The following is a 17937-nucleotide window of genomic DNA, read 5'->3' as shown; positions in this document are numbered from 1 at the left end:
TCCATACTCTAATAATCCTATTGAGACTTAAAAATTAGTATATGTATTTTTTATTTATTTATTTATCTTTTTGCGGTACGCGGGCCTCTCACTGTTGTGGCCTCTCCCGTTGCGGAGCACAGGCTGCGGACGCGCAGGCTCAGCGGCCATGGCTCACGGGCCCAGCCGCTGCGCGGCACGTGGGATCTTCCCGGACCGGGGCACGAACCCGTGTCCCCTGCATCGGCAGGCGGACTCTCAACCACTGCGCCACCAGGGAAGCCCAATATCTGTTTTAATTTGGACTCTTTTAACTGTAAGTGTCAGAATCTATTGACGTATGTAGCTTGGAAAACTAGAATGGCACAACTGGGTCCAGGAACCCAAACGAGGTCGTTAGGTTGTCAGGTCTCTCCTCACTCCCTCATCTCTGGACTCTGCCTCGGCCGGTGGGTTGGCCTCATCCCCACCTGCCGCAGAGAGAGTTCCCAGGTGCTGAAGACGGCGGTCAACATCAGACAGCTCTGTGCCTCCATTCCTCCCACTCCAAACTAAAGTTTTGATTGGCTCTGTTTCTGTCCTATGCCTATCACCCTGGAGCCAATCCCTGTGGCCACTGGAATGAGGTTGGAACAGTCTATAAAGTGAGGGAGCGTGGGTCATGGAGAACTGTAAAATGCCCACCCCACTGATGCTCAGGCTACTTCTTTCTTTCTATTCCAGTTACTACGGCCTTGATGCCTGGCTAGCCTTCCAGCATCCGGTGCTCTTAACTCCAGCAAACTATACCCCATCGGTAGATCCATGTCCTCATCCTAGGACTCGACACACTGCCCAAATCCATCCATCTGCGCAAGCTCCTCTCTCACTTCTTCCTTCACAAAATCTCTACTCCGGTGCTGCGGGTCTACTCCCTCCACACAAAACCACAGCATTCCAGCCCCCACGCACTTGCTCCCACTGTTTCCCTTACATAGAAGGCCCAGTTTGCCTCCATTTCTGATTCCTACCCTTCATTCAGAGACGCTCCTAAGCCCTGCTTCTCCAGGAAGCCTCACTGACCAGCATGGCCATTCAGATTTCTACCTTTTCTTCAGGATAAAGCCTATAATTCCATAGACACTTTCTCATAGGACCTATTTCTGCCTCTCTTATCATCTGGTTTGCTCTTTTCTTATTCTTATCAATTTTATTACTGTTATATATTAAAAGTCTAACAAAGGATGCGTGAACGTGGCAGGAAAGGCACACAGTATTAGGCCCTAATAAGAGTTATATGGACTCTGAACAGAACAAGCTCACACCAGAGTCCATTACGGATTCAGGAATAATATGAATGGATTCATGGGGGCCTTAAACTCACCTGCTGCCCCTGGAAATGTTCTGGCAGGCTCCCTGTGGAAAGAGGATCTGGATTGTATAGACAGCTTCAGCTCAGGGCAAACCCAAGGTATAGAACTAAATAGACTTTGGATCCAGAGGAGGGTAGCTCAGACAATTTTACCATAATTTCCTTTCAAAATGTGAAACAATAAAAGGTCAAGAATGACATTTAACAAATGAAAGAGAATACATTGTTAACAGTTCTTCATTTACGTTAGCAACCTTGGCCAAGGGAGGCTTTGACGGATTTAAGCGCTCCTTTGGAACATTTTCTTCTGCTATAATAATCCATTCCATTGTGTTATAGAGCAATTATAATCACCACTCAGTGTCCCAAGTCACAGCAGAAGAAAAGAAGTATTAAGAGCAAGAATTATCTGGAAATATCTCACATGCCGGCTTTCTGCTTCTTAAGAACTAAAAAGCAACATCTCTTTATAATGTGATCACTGGGGCAAATGTTTACAATACTTGTAATATGATTGTACTAGAAACATGTACCATAGAGGTAATACAAGTGATGTACCTTTGATGAGAAGCAATGGGCTCAGGGAGGACCCATTTGGAAAAGGAAAGTGTCTCTCTGCTCAAGAGAGAATTAGCAATGAGTAGAACAGAGACACAAGCTTGGAGCCTCCACTGAAAGTTCCAGTTCTCCTCTCTTGGGCAACACTGGGGAGGTGACCTGGAACTCTCACTCTTACTATGTTCCTGTCTTTGGGAGAGAGTAGGTGAAACAACATAAAGCTATGGCCAGGTCAGTGGCTTTCACAGACATAGCTGGATAAGGGACTGTGGTTTGATATAACCAGAGAGCAAATTCTTGCTTGAGTCCACATTCGAGTGTATGCATGAAGTTCGAGGAAATGCTGGAGAAGAAACACAGAAGCTCGTGCACTCCAAGCTTCCACATCCATTTATGAAAACAGGCAAATTATCTGTGGCTGAGGAATAATTGAATGTGCTTTGCAGGCTGAAATTGCCCAGAACTTGCCAGTCCTATATTACAGTTTTCACAGAGAGTATTTAGTCTAGGTGTTTTCTCTTGCATAAACTTCTTGCATAAATTTTCCACAAGTGTATTTGTCCCATGTTATGATGTTTAATAAAACTAATAATTGGGAGAATTCAAAAAAGATGGCATGGAAAATGGAGCACAGCAGTAATCCATTGTAAAACAAAAATGATAAAACTAATACAACATTGCAGATCAATTATACTTCAATTAAAAAAAAAAAAACAGAAATGGTACTTTCAGGATCTAACCCAGGCACAAGTAAATTGCATGGAAACATGGCCCAGATTCCCATATTACTTACCTTGTTGCACCAAAACATCATCCTCAACTCACACCCATGTGCTCTCGGGAATCCCTTTGGCCAAATGAAGGAAGAGGAAAGAACTCAAGCCAGATTCCTGATGAGTTGACATTATATGTTTGTGCGGCTCAGAATAGACTTCTCCGGCATCGCAGCCTCACTCAGAGGCGGTTCTGAAGGGCAGTGGTGAAGGAATGCCCTCCCAGCGTCCAGAGCTTCGAGCAGTACATGGGGCTGATCACTTCCTATGAGACGTTAGAAAGGGACTCCTAGCCAGTGGCCTGTAATGAATAAGACTGCAATATCAGAGACAGGGAGTACTGGGGAAGGGGTACGTGGATGTATCTATGGGCTCTTTGTATTCACCAAAAAGCACCCATCACAGGGGAGGCGTTCAACAACCAAGTGGACAGTGTGACTCTTCCGTGAACATCAGTCAGTTCTGTTCTCAACCACGCTGGTGCCAGGGAGCATTAAGGTTCCAGGAACCTTGGCGCTGTGACTACCACTGGGTTACTTTGGGCTTCTCAGGCGAGCCAAGCAGCAGGCAAAGAAAGGAACTACTGCATCAGAGGGGTGTTCAACCCTGACCAGCACACCGGCCTCATCTTCGTCCCGACACGGCCCCCAGCCACTGGCCAGATCTGAGCTGAGAGAAGGGAGACATTTTAACCCAGATTTGATTGACACATACAAGTAGGTCTAGACTGACTTCCCCAGAAAATTATGATGTCTAAATTATAATTACACACTAGGGGATATGCCTGAGATGGCATTAAGGCTGGGAAAGAGCAAAGGCTTTGGCTGGAGAAAAATAAAGTCATTTTCTGTTTGTACGTCATCTAGTTGAACCTTTTCAGTAAACCAGTTATAAGCATATTATTCAGAAACATGGAGAAAATCCCAGAAGAAACAACTGAAAGACAGGAAAGAGGTTGCCTCTGGGGAGCATGATTTGAAGTTGGAGAAGAATTTTTTTTTCATTACGAGTTTTGCTCATATGATTTTTAAAACTGTGTGCATGTAAGTCTGATAAAAATGAAATTTTATTTAAATAAAGCAAATGTTGTATGGAAAGGCACAGTGTGGGGAAAGGTTGACATGGAAAGTTTAGAAACACAGAATGGCCCTGTACTTAAAATTATAGACATAATTTTGAACTAAAAGCCCTTGGAATCTTCTAGTCCAGGTTTCTTAATCTGGAACGCATGTGTAGGGAATCCATGGATGAGGTTCAAGGGGTCCATGAATATTCTTGACGATCTTCTATTCAAAATGTGTACGCGTGGGCTTCCCTGGTGGCGCAGTGGTTGAGAGTCCGCCTGCCGATGCAGGGGACACGGATTCGTGCCCCGGTCCGGGAAGATCGCACATGCCGTGGAGCGGCTGGGCCCGTGAGCCATGGCCGCTGAGCCTGCGCGTCCGGAGCCTGTGCTCCGCGACGGGAGAGGCCACAACAGTGAGAGGCCCGCGTACCACAAAAAAAAAAAAAAAAAAAAGTGTACGTTTACATTTTAGGGGAGGGGAGAAGATATTTAGCTTTCGCTGGGTTCTTAAAATCTAAAAAAAAAATGAATAAGAACTACCGATCGGATGTCACATGTGAAATAACAACTGAAGAATCTGTACACTTGCAAAGGAATGTGCATGCTGAAAGTGAGTGGAATCACGTGCCATATTGCACCATATTGTTTACAGTAGCTCCACTCAAGGGATCCGTGGGATTGGGTGGGAGTCAATGGAGGCTTTTACTTGAGCCACATTGTTTGGATTTTTTTTAATAATAGGAATATATTAGGCATTATTTTTTATGTTTAAAAACTTTTAAACAATTGGTTTAATTGGTTCTTCTCATTTTACAGTTGAGAAAATGAGTTCCAGAGATGTGGCCTAATAGTCCAAGTCACACGCACACGGGCAGAGGTGAGACAGGAAGCAAATCTCCTGCATCCCACCCTCATGATCATCTCAGTGCCCTGGTGGCATTCTGAGCTGGCTGCAAGAGATCTCTACTACGCTTTGGGTTGATCCCTCAGCCAGGCACACTGTAGACTGTTGTCGTATTATATTTGCACATGCACGTACAGTTATACAAACCAAACAGTTTTACAAATATTATAACAATACCATCAGTATTCCTTATATATGGTTAGAAGGAGGTAGTAAAAGAAATTGATTCACGCAAGGTTTCCGTGTCAGAGGCATTCCAGAGGTTTTTTATATACATGTATATTATTTATTTATTTATTTTTGGCTACATTGGGTCTTCGTTGCAGTGCACGGGCTTCTCATTGCAGTGGCTTCTCTCGTTGTGGAGCATGGGCTCTAGGCGCACCGACTTCAGTAGTTGTGGCTTGCGGGCTCTAGAGCGCAGGCTCAGTAGTTGTGGCGCATGGGCTTCACTGCTCCGAGGCATGTGGGATCTTCCTGGACCAGGGATTGAACCCGTGTCCCCTGCTCTGGCAGGCGGATTCTTCTTTTTTTTCACTTTTTTCCAGCTTTATTGAAATATAATTGACATAATATTGTGTATGCTTAAAGTGTACAATGTGATCGTTTGATACACATATATATTGTGAAATATGTACCACAATAAGATTAAAACATTCCTCATCTCACATAATTACCTTTGTTGCTGTTGTTGTTGTTAGCATGAGAATGTTAAAACTGAGCTCTCATAGCAACTTCCTAGTGTACAATACACTAATGTTAACTAGAGTCACCATACAGTACCTTAGATCCCCAGAATTTGTTCATCTTCTAACTGAAAGCTTGTACTGTGTGACCAACATCTCCCATATTCCCCATCCCTCAGCCCCTGGCAACCACCATACTACTTTCTGTTTCTACGAGTTTGATATTTTTAGATTCTACATGTGAGTTCATAAAGCATTTGTCTTTCTCTCTCTGGCTTATTTCATTTAGCAAAATGTCTTCATGGTCCATCTGTGTTGTCACAAATGGCAGGATTTCCTTCTTTTATAAGGATGAGTAATATTCCATTCTACAAATATACCTCATTTTCTTTATCCATTCATCTGTCAATGGACCCTTAGGTTATTTCAATGTCTTGACTGTTGTGAAGAATGCTATAGTAAACACGGAGGTGCAGATATATCTTTGAGATTGTGATTTCATTTCCTTTCAATATATATCCATCAGTAGGATTGCTGAATCATATTATAGTTGTATTTTTAATTTTTTGAGAACCCTCTATACTTTTCCAACGGTGGCGATACCAATTTACATTCCCATCAACAGTGCACCAGATTTCCTTTTCTACACATCCTTGTCAGCATTTGTTATCTTTTGTCTTTTTGAGAATAGTCATGCTAACAGATGTGAGATACTATCTCGTTGTGGTTTTGATTTGCATATCCCTGATGGTTAGTGATATAGAGCTTCTTTTCATGTACTTGTTGGCCATTTGTATGTCTTCTTTGGAAAAAATGTCTATTCATGTTTTTTGCCCATTTTTTAATCAGATTGTTTGGGTTTTTGCTGTTGAGTTCCTTATGTATTTTGGGCATTAACCCCTTATCAGATATATGGTTTACAAATATTTTTACCCATTCCATAGATTGGGCAGGTGGATTCTTAACCACTGTGCCACCAGGGAAGTCCTGGCATTCCAGAGTTTTCTTGATTTTTGAACTCTTCCTGCTCTACTAGATCATGCTGCCTGATCAGCGTGAGGAACAGTTCTAAGATGTACCTGGTGAGGATCAGAAACTACTTGTGGGCAACACGTCCTGAGTAATGAGGGGTAGGGACTCAAGTCAGACTACCAGGTTTGAATCCTTTTTGTCACTTACCTGCTGTGTGACATGTGCCAAGTTGCTCAACCTCCCCGAGTCTCCATTTTCTCTTCTGTAAAATGGGAATAATAACAATACTATCTCCTAGGATTGTTGTAATAATAGGTGTAAAAGCACCTAGCACTGCATCTGGTATAATTCAGTGTTAGCTGTTATTCTTACAGGATGATTCTCAAAAGGGGGTCTCTTTTTCAGGTGCGAGACAGCTTAGATAAATACAGGAGTGTCAGGAAACACCTACTCAGACAGGTGTCAGGCTGTGTGTTCCCAATTGAGGGCAAGACATCAGAGAGGGACATCTCGGGGAGAAGCCCCTCACTGCTCTCCTTTTCCCATTGTTCCCCTTGTGGACAGATTACTTGTCCCTCACTCACTTTATTATTTCATGGGGTGGGAGCAGGTAAAACAGATGCTAAGAGTAGGTGTGTGGAAGAGGAAAACTTTAAATTCTCTTCCAGTCACCACCAACAATTCAACAGTTTTGGAGGACGCATTCCAAAATATTCTTCCAACACTGTCAGCCTCTTCTTGGCAATAACATGGCATAGGGGTGCTCCCTAGCACAGGGAGAACTTCTACTTCAGGGGGCCTGAGAATGAGCAGGTGTGCCTATAAAAATGGAGGTTCCTGGGCCATGTCCCTTGATACTTTGATTCAGTAATCCAGCATGGCTTTTGCGAGCTGAGTTTCCCAGTGTGTCTTCTGACCACCTGCTTCAGAATCACCTGTAAGTCTGTTGAAAAGTGTAGCTTCCTGGTTGATTCTGATAAACATTAAACTATAGAAACCATCAGAAAGGACCTTTGCCAACTTGGCCTCTTCTACGGCAGATCAAAAAGGCAATGGAGGGATTCATAGTTTTATAACAACCTAGGTGCAGAGTGATCATAGTGATTCGTCCATGCCCTTGACCAGTAGGGACCTACTCTCAGAAGGCTAACCCACCTGATTATTTTTCACTGTTGGAATCTAACTTAATAACTCAGAGTTGGAATCTCCCTTCTCTCCTTAAACAATCAGGCCGTTGGGCCAAGAGCTTCTTTATGGGGTTGGTTCATCAAATAAGTCACATCAATCTAGAATTAGCCCTGTCAAGAACTGTGTGTTATTTGTTGATAACCTTAGTTAGGAAGAGCTCATAAAAATGTCAATAATTGCCTAACACAAGTGAAGGGTAGACTTTTATGATGCAATAAACTCTCATTCCCCAGCACAGTAGATCAGGTTGCATGAGTGCTAATGGATCCTTGCAGGGATCAAATTTGTACTGTGAACATTCTGAATAAAATTACCAGAGTGGAAACCTTTCTTCACAGGCTAATGAGACTTTAAGTGAGATCAGCCAGGAGGCAGATCCAGTCGCTCTCAGAAAAGATCTCTGGTTGAAAAAACAGACTGCTCAATGAGAAAAAGACAGACAATCCCATAGGAAAATGGGCGTGGTGCTTGAAAAATGCCCAGTTTCACTCCTTGTAAAAGAAATGTAAACTCCAGGAGACCATTTTTCACCTCTTGGATTGGTTAAGATTGAGAAGTGTCACAGGCAAGAGCCCTGGACATTGTTTCTGAGAATATAAGTTAAAAGAAAGTTTTTGAAGGTCAGCTTGTGCAAAATAGACTCAGCAATTATACTCTTAGGAATTCTTTTTCCTTTTAGGATGTAGGTACAGTGATTAATTGTTGTAGCACTGTTTATAATAGCAAATGACTGGAAACAATCTAAATGACCATCAGGAGTTAAATATTGTTCAAATATTAGTTACATATTAAATAAAATGTAAATAAAAATTGAGTAAATTTAAATAAATATTAAATAAAAGTTAAATAAAAATTAATTAAATACTAGTTAAATACATTTTTGTATTTTCATACAATAGAACACTATTCAGCCACTAGAAACAAAGAGCCACATCTAAACAAATATAGAAGTTCTAAGATCTGTAGTTAAGTGATAAACCAAAAAAAAGTTACTATTTATGTTGCAGGCACTGTTCTAAATCCTCCACCTCTATTAATTAATTAATTTAATCATTAAATCATATGTAGTAGGCACTATTAATATCCCAGTTTCAGTGATGAGGAAACAGACTCAGAGAGGTTAAGTAACTTGCCCAAAGTCATACAGCAGAGCCAGGATTCAGACACCAACTGCAGAGTCCAGAGCATGTGCTCGTTACCATTATGCTGAAGTGTGTAGAGTATGCTTCCAGGTAAAACATTTATCTCTGTGCATATACACACATCATACACTAATACACGCAGAGACTCTCTCCCAAAGGACCAATGTGAAAACTGGGCTTGCCTTTGCCATGATGAACTAGTGCCTGAGGGTCACTGGGAGGGAGACACTTGAATTGTGTTTCAGTCTTCAAAATTTTTATTTGGACATATATGATCTTCCTCTATCCACCAGCCCTTCACTAAGAAACAAACAGACAAACCATCAGATAACAACAGTAAAAACAGATCACAACCTGTGCTATGTAGGTCATGGAAATTAGGGTCCCTTTGAGGCAGGCTGGAGAGAACAAGGGACTCTCTTCAGAGACTGAAGAATTGTGTATCCACCACTTGAAGTACTGCTTTTTTCAAATAACAAATTTTATAGAAAGAATTAAAATTGTGTTTGCCATAGATCATGGAGAGTTGGAGAACCCAGATTTTATCTGCTTGGTTTTTCCCCAGTGAGGGATTAAATCTTCCTTGAGACGTTAATTTCTAAACATAGAACATTTTCCCAATAGTCTTCCTCAGGTGGAGACAGATTCAGTATGGAAATCCTAGAGGGTAATCTACTGCGGGTCCAAGGACCTTCATGGGGAGTGTGAGAGGCCAGTGTATGGTGGTCTTGAAAGCTCTGATTCTGCCTAATGTCTGTTTCACTCATTTGAAGCTTGGGTACTTATATAAACAGAAATGCTGGACGGCCAAGATGTAGGATGAAATAAGACATTTACCTAAGCAAATGCAACCCAGTATGGAGTTTGCACAACTATTTACAGGGAAGTGTAGGGCAAACTAGATGATTCAATAGTCATTGGGAAAGAAGAGCTGCTTATTTCAAACCCGTTGAGGAGTGAGGAGTAAACACTCTCTTTGGTCTCAGACACCAACACTGAGGCTGTCAGCTTCTTCCAGGGTGTGCGTGCAGCAATCTTGTGTGTTTTCACATCGGCTGCAGGCCAGGAAGAGGCATTGCCTTGGGCGCTCTCTCCAGCATCAGCAGGTGTGGCCTCTACCCTCCTCCTGAAAATTGAGGCTGTATCTGAAGACTTTGGGTCCCTAAGGAGAAGGAAGTCCAGGACGATTTCCTTAGGATCTTCCCTAAGGAGCAGATCCACAGGAAACCTGAACTGGTTCTAAGTTTGTCTGATTCCAGCAAAGGAAGAGTGAAGCATTCTGGAAACCTCACTTCTCTGCAAGATGCTCTACAAGATCTTTTCAGAGCAAACTCTCAAAGATAAGTAGAAACTTCATAGTGACCCAGGGGAGTCCCCCAGTGACACAAGCCTATTGGATATGCCCTATTGGAACCCACTCTGGGGAACACGGACTATAAATACCCAAGACACTGCCTTGTTCATTGGAACCTGCTCAGCACCGGCCCACCTGTAAGCGAGCCTGCATCTATTTGCATGGGCACTGTGCCAGCCATTGCTCCAGCATCTACCATCAGCCAATTGCTCATCTTACTTTATTCCAACTTCTACCTCTCATTTCTGGCTGGGTTCCATTTCTCTGAAGTAGTGCATTCTCAGTAACTCCATACCTGCAGTTGATCATACCTGAAACTGCCAGGTAGCATCTTGTGGTGGTGAAGTGAACCACCATAGACTTGGGAGTCAGATGCATGGATTTAAATCTTGGGTCTACCATGCTGGGTGACCTCCTCCCAGTTTCTTCATGGCTCTCTGCCTCAGTTTCTTTATCTGTAAAATGGGGATGTAATAGTACCCATGTCATACGGTTGATTTAAGAATGTAAGTAAGATAACCTATGTGGCTGACAGCACTTTTTCATTTGGGGTTTACATGAAGAGGAAGTAAAGCATAAGTAAAATATTTAAAGCAGAGGAAGACATTCTTGGTCCTAAGACCTAACACTGGCTTGGATTACTAAGAGAACGCATGGAATTAACTTAGAATAGAACTCTTGTCTTGAGATAATTTAGGTGTTCTCACTTGGTGAAGGTCAATGGAGTGAATGACCTCTCACCATCCCTTCTAGATTCGCTTCTAACTCTTGACTCTGAGGCTGTACCCTGGGGTTAGGGGAAACCCGAAGTTCTGCTCTCTGGGCAGTGGGAGGCCAGAAGTTCTAAGAGCTAATCTCCCAAAAGTGCCATTTAACTGTTGGCTGAAGGGTAGGTACAAGAAGACAGCTTGAGAACCGCGTCCCTCTTCTGCTCCATCCTTATGTTTCTGTTGCACAAATGCAGCAAAATGAGTAGCAATATTTTCATTGAAAATATGCCTCATGCAAATCAGTTTGGTAAATATGGAATTTAGCCTTTATAAAAGAGCACCTGTTCCCCTCCTCCCATTCCTCCATTTAATTTTTGCATTCAGATGTGCTCTGCTCTTGCGTAAGCCTAGTCCCATACACTGTTATAAGAACAGACTCGCTGGTTTTGAATCCAACCAAGCACACACACCTCTTTCCCAAGAAAAAAAATCTCTAAAAATTAGAGGCACCTGCATGATGGTTTCCTAGGAGGCCCTGAAGAATATTTCCATGGCGGTGAAATATATTGACATCTTGAAAACCAGAGAGCTATTCAGGGTTGATACGGACTCCTGTGGGTAAGGAGAGGTTCGTGGGGCAGATATGAGGGTCGTTCCTGGTCTGCCCAAGGCCTCAGAGGGAGCAGCGGCTCCAGTCCCCCTCCAGGGTATGGTGATGCTTGGGTTAACTGCTCTTCTCTATGAGGAGCTGGGATTTTTAAGTCAGTTGTGGTTTGGTCTCGGTGGTTTCCTTTTTACCTCACCATCAGAGGGATTCTTTAAAATCACAAACAGAACCTGGGGAGAGGAGGCCCAATTTGACACCTTTGAACCTCAATGGGGCCACTTTATAGATTCAGAATTAGAGAGATTGTTGGGTGGGGATTTCCAACACAGGAGAGCTTTTCAGTGCCTTTCGTAGAGGGACACAGAATCAGAGTTTCCTGAAACGGTGTTTTTTGTGTGAACCCTGTCAATAGAAATATCAAACTGTGAATATACAATTGGACTTTATTATCCCTTTTGATTTTGTAACTACATAGGTATGACAGACAGAGGCCGATTTGAAAAGAAACTCACAATTGCCAGCGTGTCCCTGGTATGAATCCCACGGCTGGAAGTTTTTCTGTAAATGGGCATCTTCAGGTAGGGGCGGTGCAGGTGCCTCCCGCTGATTCTTGAGGCACGTGTTACTTAAGGAACATGAGATCTCTTGACTGTCCGTTGTAGAGTGGGAGTGCCCTTGTGGTCTGAATCGGGGCTCTAGAGATGGCATTGTGGCCTTCACCTTTACTCTCTGCACAACTTTCATTTCAAAGACTCTTACTTTGTGAGCCAGAGGGGTTTTTTCCCTTTTCTTTCTGTTCTTTTCTTTTTCTTTCTTTCTTTCTTTCTGCTTATCCCTGCAATGGACTAAACCTGGAATTCAAGAGTCAAGCTGTGCTCTTTCTGCCTCTGACATCGTTAGAAAACCAAAAGGTGGGAGCTGGTCTTCAAACGGTTGGCCTCAAAATGAAAACCTTGCCCCACTGAGGGATTCAGAGAGTTGGGGCCAAGGCCTCCCTTCACCCGCAGTATCAGAAGTCAAACTAACGGGCCATACTCTTCCCGATGCCCTCAGCTACTTAAGTCACAGGAAGCACAGCTCCTGACATAGCTCAGACTTGACACTGGTGGTCCAATTCTTTCCTCCCCAAAGCCTACATCTTGGTAAAAGAGAGAATTTCACAGACTCCTTGCAAATGAAGTTGCTACTAAGGATGTTTTCCATTTAAACAGTAAGCGTGGAAATTGCTAGAAGTAACACGAACTGGTAAAGTGAGGCGCACACTGGCTAAGGGTCATAAAAACCAAGGCAGAGGGAATTAGTGAGATCTGAGACCAGGCATTTGATCCATTACTATTTCTATATCTATACAATGAAAAGCAAGACCAGATAATCTGTAAAATGTCCTTTTGGTTCTAAGACTCTACAACTGCAACGATTTCAGTTAGATGTTGAGGAATTAAGGGAGATACAGAGAAGGTATAAAATACAACCATTGTCAAGGATGCCCTCCAAAGTGATGACAGGATTTACCTCTAGAAAGGAGAAGAGGGGAGCAGGATTGAGGAGACGGGCAAAGAAAAATGTAGCTTTATCTGCAACTTCTTTCTTTTATAAAAATTTATTTATAAGGAGACCGCACTGTCATATTAACTGTGCAGGTAAAAATTAATTGGAATAAAGACGCAGACGCAGAGAACAGACTGGAGGACCTGGGGGCGGGGGGTGGAGGGGAGGGTAAGCTGGGACGAAGTGAGAGAGTGGCATGGACATATATACACTACCAAATGTAAAATAGATAGCTAGTGGGAAGCAGCTGCATAGCACAGGGAGATCAACTCGGTGCTTTGTGCCACCTAGAGGAGTGGGATAGGGAGACGGGGAGAGAGACGCAAGAGGGAGGGGATATGGGGATATATATGTATACCTATAGCTGATTCACTTTGTTATAAAGCAGAAACTAACACAACATTGTAAGGCAATTATACTCCAATAAAGATGCAAAAACTAAAATTAATTTGAAATCCAAAAAACACTAAAATAAGTTAGAATGGGCCAAAATGCTGCCGCACCACCCCTCTTCCCCCGCAAGTTGCAAAACAGTGTGCCCACACTACAACTATTCTGTATACTTTATACAGGCATATGTGTGGATGTAAGTGTACAGAAAAAGTTCTGCTAGTATATAAATATATACCTAGCTGATGGCAGTGGTCACTTCAGGGGGTGGGAGGTATATGTTGGGTAATTATAGCTAAAGATAATTTTAGACTTATCTGCAATGCTTTAAGGTTTTATAGGAGAAATGTATTCATGTATTTCTTATCTAATGAAGTCATACAATTTATACATATGAGATATTAGGGCAAAGCAAATGTATTCATGTGTATACATATATGGGAATATGCACACACGTACACACACAGCCTTTGCCCAAAATAAGAATTTGCAGTGTTGGAGAAATTTCAAATGTGCGAACTCTTAACAACTGGAGAATAATCCTTAGGCAAGCTGTCAGCCAGCTCGGCTCACCTCCTCCAGGAAGCCTTCCCGCACGATTACCTCACATTGACCTTGCCCTTCTTGCATGCCGACCTTCAACATCACCCCTTTTCTCACCACACCTCTTCTCCCTCCCAGCATCACTTTGGGTCCGGCCTTACAGAACCCTGAAACAAACACTATCCCAATACTTCGTTCAAAGTTTCTGCCTCAGAGGCACAAGCCGAAGTGCCTTACACCCTTTGCTATTCCTCTCCCCACTCCACTCACTCCACCTCTCAGGGAGCATCTCTCCTGTGTCCCTGCTGTAAGTATGCCCCAGGGAGCCCGCTAACGTGCAGAATCTGAGTCCAATCTCTAGGCGAGGGCACCAGACATCCATGCTGGTAACAAACACCCTGGAGGATGCTTACGCCAAGTACGGCTGGCAAAGGCTGCTCTGAGGTCTGACGTAGCCCATGTATCACACCAAGAAGAGAAAGAAGGCACATTTCTCTCCCACACGGGATGTACTAAAAATGGCTTGGACTCTCCTACACTCATAGACCCAGAAAGGAAAGCAGTTTGACATAATGCATCAGAAACCTTTTAAAAACACATAGCCTTTCACCCAGCGATGCCACTTCTAGGCATCCTGATGAAAAGAATCAGAGATGAAGATAAAGATTTGTATATAGTTAGTCATCATGCAATTGTTCATGGTTAAGCATGAAAAGAGTTAAATGGAGTGTGATTCTTCCATGCAGTAGTACTACACAGCCATCCAAAAAAGGAAGGGGAATATTTAAGTGCATCGTTACAGTAACTTATTGCTACTTATTAAGGAAATAATCAGGAATCAAAACTGTATCATGAACATGATCTTTCTAAAACTCAGAAAAAAAAAAAAGGCAGAGACAAAAGGCAAAAAGAATATGAGGGAGGGAAAGATTAGCGAAAAGAGAGGTCCCAAAGAGAGGACCTGAGAAACACAGAGTTAATGGACATAAGTCAGCCCTCAGCCCTTGGCATTCTATCCCATCAGTACCAGTAATAAAGAAAAACTGAGCAGACAATTTGGTTGACGATGTGGAAGGCAGAATATCACACAGCTGCTTTACCCACAGCTGTATGGCTTTGCAGTGTTGACAGTTTGAAAAAAGAGAAAGACAAATAGGAAATAAAATCTTGTCTTGGGCTGGAGAATAAGCAGATGGGATGTGACCCTCATAGGGAACCTCGGTTGGATTAGTAGAAGTTACTGATTTAACTTGAATTTCAGACTTATAATTTCTACCTTCTAATGAAGTTTCCATTATTTGGAGTTTTTCTCCGCCTCAGGGCTTCTAAGTGCTTTTTTTTAAACCAATATTTATTTCTATATGTTTTGTTTCACGCTTTAAAAAATCTCAATAAACAAAATCACTATAATATACATTTTCCTTTGAAGATTCCACAGCCCCTACCCAAACTATCGTCTTCTCACCCCAAATGGTAAATATAAATGGTAAGTAAATTCTTCGTATTGTTGAAAATCTAAGCCGATATACAAAGGAAAAGTGAAGTGGTGGATTAAGTAATTATTTAGTGAACTTCAGCTGGGTAGACAATCTGTCTGATACCATAAGATGTTTTTTCCTCAACAGCCGTGCTTTTCTTCTTTTTTGGTGGCCAAAAAATATGTGAATGACGGCCTCAACCGTCCCTTTCACTTTGGCTGAAATCATCTTGTTACCGCTACTTAGGTCAGATGTCAAGTAATTAAGAGAATGATATTAACACAGCAATTCTGAGAATTCTCTGTTTTGTGAAAGCATCTATTTTAGAACTCTTGCAGGTGGCTGCAGCTCACAAAGCCTGTCATGTACTGGATGCAAAAAGGTTCAAGGGCTGCTTGTGGTTTTCAAATGTTATCTAAGGAATCTTTTCACAAATCCTTGCTATTGTTCGACATAATTTTTGTGGCTCTTGGGGACTTAAATGTAACTGAACAAATTTAAAGAAACCAAAATATGACAAAGGAAATGATAGCCCCCTATTATAAAGTATTCTCTTCTTTTTCTTTCCCTCCCTCCTCCACCTCTCAGCCACTGCCCTAGGCTGGCTGATGCAGCTGATATCTGAGAATGCTTGAAACTTTAGGGTTTTGACTTCACTGGTTTAATAGAATATCTGAAGCACCGTGCACATATTAAATTACCATAAATTAGGGGGCTTTTTTTAGAACATGAAGATATTGAAAATCAATGTCTGGCTGCTGGGTCAGGCTCATTTGCTTGGTGTAATACCAACTTGATAGTAATTATAATCTTCATAGAGTAAGATGCCCAGTGAATGTGACAGCACTCTATGCTGGGCCAGAGGAAAATACTTTAAATAATTTCAATCTTTGAAATTATCTGTGAACTTCGGAAACCAAATAGAAATACATCTATTTCTTCCATTTTACTCTGATGTTTTCCTCTTCTTCATCTCCCAAAACCTTCCCATTACTTTAAAAAAAACTCTTCCAGGGCTTCCCTGGTGGCGCAGTGGTTGAGAGTCCGCCTGCTGATGCAGAGGACGCGGGTTCGTGCCCCGGTCCGGGAAGATCCCGCGTGCCGCGGAGCGGCTGGGCCCGTGAGCCATGGCCGCTGAGCCTGCGCGTCCGGAGCCTGTGCTCCGCGACGGGAGAGGCCACAACAGTGAGAGGCCCGCGTACCGCAAAAAAAAAAAAAAAAAAAAACTCTTCCAGAGTTTCTCTATATTCTTTTTCATCCCATATGTAATAATAATGATGGTGATAGTTGATATTTATTAAGTAATTACTATATGCACGGCATAGAACTAAGCACTTTATACATTAATTCATTTAAAACTCATAACAGCCCTGCGAGGTCAGTACTGCTACTATTTCCATTTTCCAATTGGGGACATTTGCCCAAGGCCCGTGGCTAATAAGTGGCAGAGCCAGGTTCAGAACCCAGGGTTTCAACTCCGGACACCATGCTCTTAAATACTATAATGGATCATAAATATACCTTTTCCACTCTGAGAGATACTGATCTATTTTCATACTTATACAAACAGCGATTCATAAAAAAAGGAGAATTTCCTGCCAATACCTATTAAATTCAACTATGTTTTTGATTTATAATATTTGACAAAACAGACACATAATATCATATATATAGTTAACTTAATTGTAGCTTTAATAGCGCAACATTTCTGTACTTAGTACAAAGTGTCTTTTTCATTGGTTTATTCATTTATTTCTTTAGAACTCCTTGATTTGCCTCTAACCTTCACTCATTTCACAGTAGAGCCAATGAAAACTCATTTTTAAATGAAACCAAAGTATAGCAGACTTATGAGAGCTTTATAGGGTAAAAAAGGGAATTTCTCCCAGCAATTAAAGCTCATCTAAGAAGTGTGTTCCAGGGAGAATGAGTCCAGGAAACCAAACACAATGTTTTCCTCCAATATTCCCTACTGCCACTAACACCATTATCCATGATTTGAGAAGGAAAGGCTGTCAGTGGAGAGAAAAATGGAGACTCTCTCCAGTTCTAGCAACTAGAATATCACAGAACAGGCAAGAACTGAGTGAAACCCAAACTAGTAACAAGCCAGTCCTGGAGGCTGGTGGAGCTGAGGGCTTGATGCTAAAGCAGTGTCCAGAGTTAAAAAAAAAAAAATGGGGGGCGGAGTTCGGAGCAGTCAGGGCAAAACCCCAGGTCAGCTTAGCAGCAGGACAAGAAGTCAACACTGAGCAGGTGCAAGAAAAAGAGTTTGTGGATGAGTCCCGGAACAAAGGCTGCAGGGGGTTGACAGGGAGTCTAGGTCAGGAGGTGATGGTGAGGAAGCTGTGATTCTCCATCACCCCTCGCAGACAGACCACAGTGCCCGCAACTTCGCCTCTTCTAGATGCCCTATGGTCTTTGTCTTTCTGGTGTCTCCTTCCAATCATGGAGCTCAATCTGCTAATCCTAGTGGATGGTCCAGATCTTATTTTTACAGAAAGAAGAAAAAGAAAGAAAGAAAAATGTTTGGGAATTTAAAACACAAATAACAGATGGGGATAATTTCTTCATTGAGTACGGCTTTTAATCTGTACAGTGTAATGAGTACTAACATTCAAGACCACTTTTGAAAATTAACTCATATGTGCGTTATAAACCACTGTGCACCAGATCATTGCATACTTT

Source organism: Stenella coeruleoalba (genome assembly GCF_951394435.1).
Source record: "Stenella coeruleoalba genome assembly, chromosome: 6".
Classification (NCBI taxonomy): Eukaryota; Metazoa; Chordata; class Mammalia; order Artiodactyla; family Delphinidae; genus Stenella; species Stenella coeruleoalba.
This window is presented reverse-complemented; position numbering follows the sequence as displayed.